Source organism: Chiloscyllium punctatum, chromosome 15 (assembly GCF_047496795.1).
Source record: "Chiloscyllium punctatum isolate Juve2018m chromosome 15, sChiPun1.3, whole genome shotgun sequence".
In the NCBI taxonomy this organism is placed as follows: Eukaryota; Metazoa; Chordata; class Chondrichthyes; order Orectolobiformes; family Hemiscylliidae; genus Chiloscyllium; species Chiloscyllium punctatum.
The window spans coordinates 4998170-5011979 of NC_092753.1; the positions used below are offsets into that span (position 1 = coordinate 4998170).

Consider the following 13810-nt stretch of genomic DNA (forward strand, 5'->3'; position numbering starts at 1 on the left):
ACCCAACGCTCTACCCTATCCCTGTAATCCCACATTTCCATGGCTAAGCCACCTCACCTGCACATCCCTGAACACCATGGGGCAATTCAGCATGGCCGATCCACCTAACCTGTACACGTCCTGACTGTGGGAGGAAACCGGAGCATTCGAGGAAACACACCTATATCCAATATCTTATTGCAACATTACACTTCAAAAATACGTCATCATTTGCAACACTTGGAGAAATTTGGATGGGTTAAAAATGCTATATTCAAGTTATTTTCTTTAGTCAGGTGTAATGCAAATAGCTTACTGCAGTTTCCTCTGTTAAAGAAAGGTGGTAAGGACAAACCAGGGAACCATAGACCAGTGAGCGTGATGTGGGCAAGTTGGTGGAGAGAATCCTGAGGGACAGGATGTACATGTATTTGGAAAGGCAAGGACTGATTAGATTAGATTACTTAGTGTGGAAACAGGCCCTTCGGCCCAACAAGTCCACACCGACGCGCCGAAACGCAACCCACCCAGACTCAGACCCCTACATATACCAACCCCCCCCACCCCACCTAATATTACGGGCAATTTAGCATGGCTAATTCACCTAACCTGCACATTTTTGGATTGTGGGAGGAAACCGGAGCACCCGGAGGAAACCCACGCAGACACGGGGAGAATGTGCAAACTCCACACAGAGAGTCGCCTGAGGCGGGAATTGAACCTGGGTCTCTACAGCTGTGAGGCAGCTGTGCTAACCACAGCGCCACCGTGCCGCCCACTAGGGATAGTCAACATGGCTTTATGCGTGGGAAATCATGTCTCATAAACTTGATTGAGGTTTTTGAAGAAGTACCAAAGAGGATTGATGAGGGCAGAGCAGTAGATGTGATCTATATGGACTTCAGTAAGGCATTCGACAAGGTTCCCCATGGGAGACTGATTAGCAAGGTTAGATCTCAGGGAATACCGGGAGAACTAGCCATTTGGATACAGAACTGGCTCAAAGGTAGAAGACAAAAGATGGTGGAGGAGGGTTGTTTTTCAGACTGGAGGCCTGTGACCAGTGGAGTGTCACAAGGATCGGTGTTGGGTCCACTGCTTTTCATCATTTATGCAAATGATTTGGATGTGAGCATAAAAGAGGTATAGTTAGTAAGTTTGCTGATGACACCAAAATTGGAGGTGGAGTGGACAGCGAAGAAGGTTACCTCAGATTATAACTGGATCTTGGTCAGATGGGCCAATGGGCTGAGAAGTGGCAGATGGAGCTGAATTTAGATAAATGTCAAATGCTGCATTTTGGGAAAGCAAATCTTAGCAGGACTTATACACTTAATGGTAAGGTCTGGACTAGTGGTGCTGGAAGAGCACAGCAGTTCAGGCAGCATCCAACGAGCAGCGAAATCGACGTTTCGGGCAAAGTGTTGCTGAACAAAGAGACCTTGGAGTACAGGTTCATAGCTCCTTGAAAGTGGAGTTGCAGGTAGATAGGATAGTGAAGAAGGCATTTGGTATGCTTTCCTTTATTGGTCAGAGTATTGAGTACAAGAGTTGGGAGGTCATGTTGTGGCTGTACTAGACATTGGTTAGGCCACTGTTGGAATATTGCGTGCAATTCTGGTCTCCTGCCTATCGGAAAAAATTTACAAGGATGTTGCCAGGATTGGAGGACTTGAGCTATAGGGAGAGGTTGAGTAGGTTGGGGCTGTTTTCCCTGGAGGGTCAGAGATCGAGGAGTGACCTTATCGAGGTTTATAAAATCATGAGGGGTATAGATAGGATAAATAGATAAAGTCTTTTCCCTGGGGTTGGGGAGTCCAGAACTAGAGGGCATAGGTTTAGGGTGAGAGGGGAAAAATATATAAAAGAAACGTAAGGGGAACTGTTTCACTCAGAGGGTGGTACGTGTATGGAATGAACTCCCAGAGGAAGTATTGGAAGCTGGTACAATTACAACATTTAAAAGGCATCTGGATGGGTATATGAATAGGAAGGGTTTGGAGGGATATGGGCCAGGTGCTGGTAGGTGGGATTAGATTGGATTGGGATATCTGGTTGGCATGTGGATGAGTTGGACCGAAGGGTCAGTTTTGTGCTGTACATCTCTATGACTCTATGACCACAGTTGTCATATTTCTTTTTATACATTCATACTCGTGGATATGTGTCAGCATCTATTGTCCACCCCAAACGTAATTTTTAATTTCTACGAGAAAATTATTCCCAAATAAAAGAAATAGCATTAAGCAAGATGGGGTCACATTTCCACATTGCAACTTTTCAAATCTACTCATGGCCATTCCCATAAAAAGGCAGAACAAAGCAACATTCCCTCAGAGAAGGTGAGGACTGCAGATGCTGGTGATCAGAGCTGAAAAATGTGTTGCTGGAAAAGCACAGGAGGTCAGGCAGCATCCAAGGAGCAGGAGAATTGACGTTTCGGGCAGAAGCCCTGAAGAAGGCCTGCTGCGCTTTTCCAGCAACACATTTTTCAGCCATATTCCCTCAGAGTGCAGGAATGAGGCTGTAGGTATAGGTTTCAGAAGCAGCACAGTCCGCCTCTTATGAAGTGGCAGAACTGAGCAGCTACAGCCATGACTGCGTGTCACAGGATGGTCTCCCCCAAGTAGGACGTGTATAATGAATGTGGAAAATAAAACATAAATAGATGTGCACCGCATAGTTCGATTTTAAAAGATATCGTCAGAGCTCAAAAGGATTGAAAAGCAACGTGTACCCTTGCTGACACAAAAGTATAGTTGGGACTTTACTCATTTCATTGTGCAGTCCTTTAACCAAATTATTGACTAGCTTATTTTCAGCAGACTAATAGGTTACAACAAGAGAATTTACACTAAATATTTAAACCTAAAGATCGAATACCTGACACCTGAAACCACAATAACTTTCTCTCATGAATTTTTCACTGATATCATAACGTTCTTATTCAATTTAAACAGGTTAACACCTTTAATCAAATTAAACAACAGAAAGCATATATATATATATGACAGTGTGACTCCTAACAGCAAATGTTAGCATTGTCATTCTAACCCACCTGTAACACATTTTGAAGGGGTACAACTGTTCTAAATTGCCAAAACATACCACTCAGCTTAAATAAACACCACTCAAGTCCTGATCTCATTACAGCCTTCATTCAAACATGAACAAAAGAGCTGAATTCCAACGATGAACTCCAGCTTTCAATTTCATACAATATGAAGGCACTCTCTCGCAAAATTGAAATCGAGAGGACTCAGAACATTCTCCACTGGAGAACACAAGATGTGTGTGATTGCTGGAGACTAATTAACTTAGGGCTAAGATATCGCTGCAGGAACTCCTCAGGATGGTGCCCCGAATACAGCCATCTTCAGCTGTTTCTGAGGCATGGGCGTTCACTGATGACTCCAGCATTCAGTATCAATCTTACGATTCAACTCTACAAATCATAAGGACAGGGCATCCCAACCTAGACAAAACCCAGGCTTCAGTTGATAAACAACACAGTTGAAATACACAATGCTCAGTCAACAGCCATCTTTAGCAAGAGATTTAGCTGTAGCTTTTTTGATGTCCAACAACATTAACCACTGAATTCCTGACAATCAATGTCCCAGGGTTACCATTCAGCAGAAATTCAACTGGGCCAGCCATAAAAATACTGTCGCCTCCACAGGAGGAAAGGGAATGGAACCTGGTAACGTCACTGGTTTAGCACTCCAGGAAACGCTCCCGGAACTGGGGATCAGGTTTTGCTGTGGCAGCTCATGGAACTAGTCTCAGACGTGATGGTCATAAAACCAACTTACCTGTGACTAATGTTGGCTCTTAACTGCCCTCTGAAATGACCTATCAAGCTTCTCAGTTCAATGGCAGCAACTCCCCAAAACCTGTCCGCCATCTAGACGGCACAAGTCAGGAGCATGATGGAGTACTCCCCAATTGCCTGGATGGATGCAGCTCCAATAACATTCAAGAAAGCTTGGTGGTAACTAGGACAACCTAGTCCACTTGACTGGCATCCCAGCGACCAACTTAGCCATTCACTCTCTCCACCACAACACAGTAGCAGCAATGTTTCACCAAGGCTTCTCTGACAGCACCAAATCCACAATTGCTACCACACAGAGGGACGAGGGCAGTAGATGTGTTACCATGCACAATACACTATCCTGACTTAGAAACGGCCCATTGTACCTACACTGCTTCTGGGGCAAACCCCTCAAACCCATTTCATGAGAAATACAGAGAGTGTACTAGCACTACAAGGTCAAGGTGGCATCTCACCATCACATACTCAAGGGCAATAGAGACGGGCAACAAATGCTTGCCAAGTCCAGCAACTCCCACATCCCATGAAGGAATGAATAATCTGTAGCTATTTATGAACAAATGTTATGAAGTGGCATCAAATTGATAAAGAACTATAGAATCCTTACAGTGCAGAAGCAGATCAATTGATCCATTGTATCCACACTGACCCTCCAAAGAGCATCCCTGCCAGACCCTCCCCCTGTGACCCAGCACCTCCCATGGCTAACCCATTTATCAGCCAGCACATTCCTAAACACCACGGGCAATTTAGCATGGCCAATCCACCTAACCTGCACATCTTTGGATCTTAAACAGTAAAATGGATACTGACTCAGTCGATTTAAGTTGTCGAACATTTGGTCACCCTGACATGCTAAATCATTTCATTCTTTTTGATTGTCCACCCCTGCTCACCAAGAATTGGCAACTAGGTTTTATATTTTGCAAAATGAAAAATTGACATCTCCTGGACTGGAAAGGCAAACAAACACTGAGCGACTCACTTGTATTTGCGAGCAAGCAGCAGCTGGGTAAGGTAAGCCCAGCTTTAAATCCTAAACCTGCCAACCTTTCACAGGCAAGGAACGCAAGACTGAGTCAGACAAGTTATGAGGGCTGGTGAGCAGAAGCTCGGTCAACAAACATTAAAACTGGGGAAAAAAGGTGGGTAGCTCCAAAACATATCAACCTTTTAAAACTCAGAATTGGCACAGGCCTATCTCACGTTACTCTTTATGAAAGCACGCTGCACGCAAATTGCACATTTACTGCATTACAACAGTGACTACACTTACAAAAATATTGGTCCTGACGTGCTTTTGGATGTTCTGAGGATGTAAAAGATCATTCTAAAGAAGAGTCACTTCAGACTCCAAGCATTTCTCTCTCCATGGATGCTGCCAAACCGGAGGGAAAATAACCCCCCATTCTTCTCCAAAATAGAGCCCCCATCTACAAACAAGATAGCTGTCCTGCACCAATTTAAAGCAGGGAGCAGATTTTATTGCTTTCCCCACCTCAGGGCGGAGTCCCACCTTCCGGAGTTGTTGGCCATCTGGAAGGCTGGCACCTGGGTAGCCCCTGCATTGGCAGGTAGGGAGCAGCTCGCAGCTCCACCAAACCGAGGAGCTCAGGGAAGTCTGAATCTGCGCATCTCGGCATGGGCTCTGGGGCAGGGAGCGCAGAGGTCACGAGGCACATGGGAAAAGGGATATAGTTTTGGAAGCAAGTTCACAAAGGCCTACCTCAGAGCCCTTGGCCAACAGCAGCTAAAGCTACCAGCGCTGTCCCCAGGGGGAAATACAAAATCAGTGGTGGCACAATGAGGTCCTTCAATGCCTACTAATGGGACTGGAGGGTCTGAATTGGTGAGAGGATGCATGGATTATCTGAAGTAACTCCCAACCACCATAAAAATCACCAATGGGTCAGGGTGAGGTCAGTTACATTGGCTGCAAATGTTAGATCTTGAACGCACAATGTGTATGACTTTTGTTCTTCATTTGCACATTCGTTTTTTGTTTTGAAATAATTGTTTAACAATTTAAATCTCAAAGCAAGCAATTGCTTACAGCAGGCAGGAAAAATCCCAAGGGCCCTAACTTCACTTGAAGGTTTTGAAGCAATTTGTAGCAAGACTGCTCTGTTCGACATCACGTGTTCATTAGAAAATGTTGATGGAAATATTTGAGGCTAGTGAAGAGATACTCTGAAGTAAAGAGACTAAAAGCACGCTCAGAATCAAGTCAATAAATCTTGAACAAAAAGAATTTTCAAACACATTCAAACGAAAAGGATCCAGTCTGCGTTGGACACAAATGGTTTCTCACTTTGAGTTGGCCCTTTTCTGTAAATCACAATCACTTATTAAAGAAAGTGACAGCTCTGAAAGTGCTCACACAGCCAGATCTTTGAGAGATATCCCAGTTCAGTCTCATTCCAGCTACATTTTGTCCACGAGCCCTCACTATTTCTCATCACTGTGAGATATGGAAAGAGTGAGTCACTCTGCTGAGCATTCCCAGGCCCACTCTCCGGCCTGAATTGTCAAACCAATATCTTATTCCTTCATCTTCTGAAGAGAGTACAGGTGCAAATTAAATGCCAGACTTCTCTCACAATGAGTAATGATGCAGTCTGGCTATACTTGTTGCATTGAGCAAGATTCCACTTCCATTAAGTACAACCGCATGTTTGGAGAAGTTAACATTCTCAGGCATCCAGAACATTCCTCTCCGCACCGTTGTCCCATCCCCCATTTTTAAAGTTAGCATTTTGTGATTTGAATTGTGGGGAAGTACCCAATTCACTTGACTGTAAAACTCACCATGTTATGGTTTGATAGCCACGTCCAGCAGGAAGTGAAAGTGTGACATTTGTTCAACTTATTTTGAACAATTTGGAGCCTCTTTGCATAAAGTGATCCCCAACTTCCTGGGCATTTGTACTCATTTGAACTTCTGTCAATTGGAAAAGCTCAGCCTAATATAAACGGACACAAAGGGTGTTCAAGGTTGGTAGCAGTCCTACACCTATACTGCTCAACAGATAAACCACTAACCACATGCAGCTTACTGCATTTGACGAGTAAATAAACAATGAGTAATCAACACCGATTAAGTGATTTCCATGCTCATTCACTGGTAGCATGGTTAAACGTAAAGCAGAATGTGTAAGTGGTTTGTGAATTGTGAGTGCTTTAGACACTGAATGGTATTAGATGCCTGTTGAATAAGCATGCACGAGTGAACAGACATTTTTTTGTGGCCACTTTATATACAGCAAGCAAGCTCAGGAACTTCAACAGATGGGAAAGGAGATGGGAGGATGCCACTTTCATACACATCTATATGTACCTCGCACAGAGAAACGTCTCTGCCCATAGCAAACATTTCATCTGCAAGTTACGACCCGATTTCTGCATATATATCAGTGAATGCCACTGGCCTCATTGCATATTTGCAGCAAAACAAAGACCTTTGTATTCTTTCTGGACGTTAATTCACTATAGGCGAATGGTTTACATTTTTATCATCCCCCGTTTTGAAAGCTGTCTGAAAGATTCTTCGTGTTAGAGGAAGAATGTTATCAAGCAGAAGAGGATGTTGCTGGGTTTGGAAGTTTTTGAGTTATAAAGAAAGGCAGTTGAGAGGCAACCGGATAGAAGTTTATAAAATGATGAGAGGTATCGGTAGAGTTAATGGGAGTTGTCTTTTCCCGGAGGATGGAGGATTTCACAACTGGGGGCACATTTTTAAGGTAAGAGGCGAGAGATTTTAAAAAAGACATAAGAGGTTAATTTTTTTTACACAAAGGGTGGTTCGCGTGGCGAATAAACTTTCCGAGAAAATGATGGACGCGAGTAAAATTACAATGTTTGAAAGACATTTTGATAAGTATATGAATAGGAAAAGTTTGCAGGGATATGGGCTAGGGTCAGGGCCAGGGACAGGTAGGTGGGAGTTAGTCTAGTTTGGGATTATGGTTGGCATGGACTGGTTGGACAAAAGGGTCAGTTTCCATACCTAATGACTCTATTGTAGACGACAAATTGCAGATTTGAAATCTTTGACAGGAAACAATCTCATTTCTCCTCCACATCGGTTTAAAAACTAAAGAGAGAAAGAGAGACAAGACTGCTGATGCCAATGTGCAGGGAAATCCTTTGTCCTTCGAGCAAAGAGTGTTCAATGTCATCCAGTAATAGTGAAACGTGTTGCTTGCCCTATTGCCCCAATTACAACTCCAGCAACTAAAATGGATGATAGTGTCTTGATTATGGTATCGAGTTAGCAATCCAGAGAAGGGGTTCAAATTCCATGGTGACTCGTTAAAAGTTTGAATACAGTTAAAACAACTTAGTAATCATAAGCTGTCAGACTTTTGTTTGTAAAAAAAACTCATTCACTAATATCCTTTGGAGAAGGAAACCAGCTATCCTGACCAAAACGTGTCTAAATCTCAAACTGATGACTCAATGACTTTATGATGTTTATTAGATTAGAATCCCTACAGTGTGGAAACAGGCCCTTCAGCCCAACAACTGGATTAGTGGTGCTGGAAGAGTACAGCAGTTCAGGCAGCATCCAACGAGCAGCGAAATCGACGTTTCGGGCAAAAGCCCTTCCCGAAACGTCGATTTTGCTGCTCGTTGAATGCTGCCTGAACTGCTGTGCTCTTCCAGCACCACTAATCCAGTATTTGGTTTTCAGCATCTGCAGTTATTGTTTTTACCTTCAGCCCAACAAGTCCATTCCAACCCTCCGTAGAGTAACCCACCCAGATCCATTTCCCCAACTAATGCACCTAACACTACGGGCAATTTAGGATGGCCAATTCACCTGCACATCTTTGGATTGTGGGAGGAAACCGGAGCATCCGGAGGAAACCCACACAGACACGGGGAGAATGTGCAAACTCCACACAGACAGTCGCCCGAGGTGGGTATCGAACCCGGGTCCATGGTGCTGTGAGGCAGCAGCGCTAACCACTGAGCCTCCGAGCTCACTTGGAGCATCTTTTAGGCGGCAGAAACGTTAACTAGAAATCACATGGACACCTCTTCCAGGAATCCTTGTGGAGCCCAACACAGGATCACAGCTCGAATCTTGGGACCTGCTTTGCTGTGAATGAAGAGTGGTTCAAAATATTAATAAATAAGAGGTGACACACAGTCACTGAGCACAGATCTCCAATACAGACTCTTGAAAATGGGCTTAGGACACCCAGAGCATAGGGAATGGGTCTGGGTGGGTTACTCTTCGGAGGGTCGGTGTGGACTTGTTGGGCCAAAGGGCCTGTTTCCATACTCTAGGGAATCTAATCTAATCTAATCAGAATACACCATGGGCCAGGTTAAGCTGAGGAGTTGCGACGATGCTACTGCAGTAGTTAGAAATGAAAGCAAGTAGTGGGGTTTGCACACTATCTCCAGGTGAGGTTTACAAGGATGAGCTGAAAGCAAACAAAACACAGAGCTTGCTGGAGAAACTCACCAGCATCTGTGGTGAGAGAAACCGAGTTAATGCCTACGTCCAGTGACCCTTAATTAGCAGCTAGGAAAAGGTGGTATATTTACTGGAGATGACGGGTGGGGGCAGAAAGGATTATGCAAAAGGATAGAGAGAGAGTTCAGAGGCAGAGGGGCAGACAGGCTGACAGCTATGAACATGAAGGGATGGATAACAATGTGTCAGGGCAGGAGAAAAGCTGACTATGGGGGACCATAAGTGAGTAATAATGGGTTGATTGTGCTGAAAGCAGCCCACATGATATCTGGCGTATGGGGGTGGGGAAAGGATATGTAAGAGGGTGCTCGGGCCCTAAAATTGTTGAACTCAATGCTGGGTCCTGAAGGCTGCAGGATACCCAAGTGGAAAAAGAGATAATGTTCTTCCAGCTTGCGCTGAGCTTCACTGCAGCAAGCCCAAGACGGAGATATCGGCAAGAGAACATGGTGGTATTGCAAAGGTCTGCCTTTCCAGCCCTTCATCTGCTCATCTGCTGGTCTCTCTCGGGGCTCCATCTCCACCTATCACTTTGCCCTTTACTCTTCAGCACATGTACATTTCCCTAGCTCCTTCTGGTTCAGAAGAAGGGTCACTGGACCAAAATATTGGCTCTGCTTTCTATCCACAGATGCTGCCTGACCTGCTGAGTTTGACCAGAACTTTCTCTTTCAGCTTTCCTGCTTCCAGAGTTCTTGGCATGTATTGAGGGTTCATACACCATTGCTGAATACTGTATTCCGGTTAGAATGAAGAAATGAAGAAGTGGGACAATGGTGATGAGCATGCCCCCGAAGCAAAGTTTGTGATGTTTTAGCTTATGCCTTTGCCTGTCTCAAAGTTATAGTTCTGCACTGGTTTGTGTGTGTGTTCCACAAGACCCCTCACATGATTCAGAATTGAATTATTATTTAATTTGAAAAGAATTTAGTGAGGAAAACTACCCTGCACAAATCAAATGGATGGCAGCAGATACATATATACATAACATACAGAGAATCAAATTATTTAAGCCATTAAAAACACCAGGCAATGAGACTGTGGTGCAATTACCGTGCTGTAAAATTCTAAAAGGGTGTAAATTAGGAAAAACTAAGAACAATGTCTTTCAGCTCAGAAGGGGGGGGATGCATTTTAAGCAAACAACAGGAAAGGCAGACGTGACACAATGCAGGACTGGTACGATGTTAGTTCGGAGAACAGATTGTTAAGGTATTTAGTAGAATTGGGAAAACATGGGAAATGGTTGTACGTTTGGGTGTTAACAGCAAATAGAAAGGTTCAAACTTCAGAACTAATGAGGAACGGCAAAGGCAGAGATATCAGGAGCTCCAGTTAGAGCTCTATTAAGGCAAATGCTTTAAAGGGAAGAAGCAAATTGAGAATGGTGCTAAGAATTGCTTGTCAGACCATCAGGAAGAGAAAAGGGTTTGCTCAATAGCCCTCAGCATCAGGTTAGTATGCTATTGGACTCAGAAAATGGCAAAAAAAACAAATAACTTAGGCAGTCATTTTTGGAGATTTTTTTTTAAATCTCGGCAGCAGTTTAACTCCAAAGACCTTGTAGAATATTTAATGGATGCAGGATCAGAATTGATCTCAACCAACTGAGATATGAAGGGTCTTCAAATGCAAGAGCCACAACATTTCAGCATAATCAGACAGGACACACACTGTGAACAACAATGAGACTGTGCCTGGTCTCATCCAAGATTCCAAAGGATGACTGCAACAGTATTGGATCGCTTACTAGTCAGTGGGTTCCTCAAACAATTCCAACAAAAAGAGATCCACAAACAGAGAGGCTCTGCCTGAGTAGAGGGGGATTTAAAACAAAACAAGATTTTGTTTTAAATTTGCTGCAGGATCCAAGGTATTGCAGACCATTTACCCTCACATCTGTACTGGAAGCTATTATTGAAAGCATTTTAATCAGCACCCAAACCAATCAGGAGAAGTCAAACTTGGTTTTGGAAGAAATAGACCACTGCTCACAAATCCATTGGAATTCTCCAAGAAACTAACACAATGGTAAATCTTAAGCATACTTTCAAAAAGAATTTGAGCAAATTCTGAAGTGGAGTTACAAATCGCGATATGGTTTATGCATCAGTAGCAAACTAACGAACACAATTGCACACGACCACAGCAACAGAAAACAGGAGGTGGTGATGAATTAATTCATCCATCAGGAGGATGGATCCTGTTCTGGTTCATTTTTTTGTTTTATTTCATATTTCCAGCATGCATAATACTTGTGCTTTGGTGGTCAGGAACAGACCTTATTTCCATTAGAGATAAAAATTGAGAGAGAGCGCAAGAGATCAGGTTTCACACAAAAGACAATGGGTAAAAATAGGGTAAGTTACTTATTGCATTTTGATCAAATTTTGGAGGTTACAGTCTCAAAATCAACATATCTCAAGTGAGACCAGAAAGCAGATGTAATTCCCACTTTCACCAGCCACTTCCACAAACAGAAGCTAAAATGTTTCACACAGGCAGCCATTCCACCCACCAAGTCTGTGCCAGTCCTTCGGAAGTGCCATCTTTTTTGTCCCACATCTCTCCTCCAAACCCATAGCTGTGAAACATCCTCCTTTTCTAAGTAGCCATGATCAAACATGGACTTCTCACTTCATAAGAGCAGTCAAAACAGATACAGCCACAAAGTGCTTAGCAATCCTGTTTAAAGGAATCAAGAATATCTCCAATTGACAAAACAATTGATCTGAAGAGGACTTTAAAGAAGCAGAACCTTTATTCTGTTAATTATATCATTTGTCTATCTAGGATATAGTAACAAATCAACAGCTTCCCTTCTGATCACTTAACATACCATGCAGATATATTTTGAAATCCCATTGCAAATGTTACTGTTGAATTTGCTTCCACTATCCTTTCAAACAATGCATTCCAGATCATCATAATTTTAGTGCATTTAAAAAAAATGATAGTCAGTGAAAGAACCAGAGGGGACTATTTAAATTTGTGTTCTCTGGTTACCAACTCTACTCTCATTAGAAAGAAGTTCTCTTTCTTGCAATATCAAAGCCTCTCATAACCTGTTACATTCCTCATTAAATTTCACCTTACATCCTCTCATCTGGTTAACACAATGGTTTATGTGATAGATACAATTCAGCCTTCGTACTAAAACTGACTAGAGAGAGTTTTAAAAATACGGCTTGGAAAGTCGGGTTGACGCTCTGAAAGTTCGAGAAATTCCCCTGGAAAGCCTTGGAGAATGTTAACATATTGTACACGCAGTGGGAAAATCATCCACAAGGATTGAACACAGTGCAAGAAGTTGCATGCGATTTCTGAAAGCAATGGACTTAGTGTTTCTTTTCCAGTTCATTGCCTGTTTTTTCAATCTCCCACCTTTAAAACAAAGGGTGAAAGCTTTAAATGTATACAGATTCTGAATTTAAGCAATTTAACCAAGCAAGGAAGTCCAGGCTTTCTCGTTATATCCAGAATGGTGGAAAAGCATTTTTAAAAGTTTCTTTTTTGTTTTTATTCAGGGGATTGGACATTCAGTGAAGAGAAAGAACTAAACAGCAAGAGAAAGGACTGAAGCAAGTAAAAGAAGATTTCAGTTGTAGCAATCTCCCAGGCAACTAGACACAACTTGGCATTGGACTAGAAGAATTCATCAAATTTGAATAAGCACTTTGTGATATTAAAAGGCAGAGAATGTCGTAACAGAAGTTGAAACACACTCAAACACAGCCAAGACGTTGTTAGAAATTTTACAGAAATTAAGAATAGTTCCATCAACTGCACATAGTACAACTAACCAAGGTGTCTTAAGGACTTTTAATTTGCTTCATTGAAACAATTGCATATTCAGGATTAACGTTAACAGCAGATAATATAACATGATAATTTAAAATAAGCAGATTCAACTAAGGTTTAAATGATTAACATGTAGGTGACATAGTGGCTCTGGAAAAAAACCTATGAGAAAGAACATCGACTTGAAATGTCAACTCTGTTTCTCCCTCCTTGGGTGCTGCCAGACCTCCAGAGTTACTCCAGCCATTTTTAATGTTCCTTTCAGATTTCTAGTGCCCATGGGGTTTTCTTTTGTAAAACTGAAAATGGTAAAGTTACAGGCAACAATGGCTTCTTCCAGTTTGTTCTCTGGATCCGGTTAACATGACAAGACCACATTCAACACCCAGCTCCACCATCCTGAAATGTTTTTGAGATACTTCAGATGATACATGTTCAGCAAAATGAAATCAGGAGATAAAAACCATTCAGGTCCAATGTCTCAAAGAATGTGGGGATTCATAGAAGTGAATGGCTTATCAGGAAATAGATTATCCACTCACCTGAAGGGGAAGTTTTTTATAAACCAACTTTTGCCAATACTTATAGCTATGAGCATAGATTCGAGTGCAGAGTTCAGAGACTTGTTACTTTGACTTTCAAAATTCTTTACTGAATGAAAATGAAATGTGGGCCATTTCATTGCAGTCAAAAATATTTCTTTC

The 13810-nt window shown here is 42.6% G+C and overlaps 1 protein-coding gene and 1 long non-coding RNA gene across 2 annotated transcripts in view; one reads left to right on the top strand and one right to left on the bottom strand.

Annotated features, from left to right (window-relative positions):
* wwc3 (WWC family member 3) overlaps positions 1-13810 on the bottom strand; it is a 193974-nt gene that overhangs the window by 116311 nt on the left and 63853 nt on the right. The window lies entirely within an intron of this gene.
* Positions 7310-13433, top strand: LOC140485889 (uncharacterized). Its single transcript, XR_011962468.1, has 2 exons — positions 7310-7557; positions 12833-13433. It is a non-coding gene; the product is annotated as an uncharacterized lncRNA (long non-coding RNA).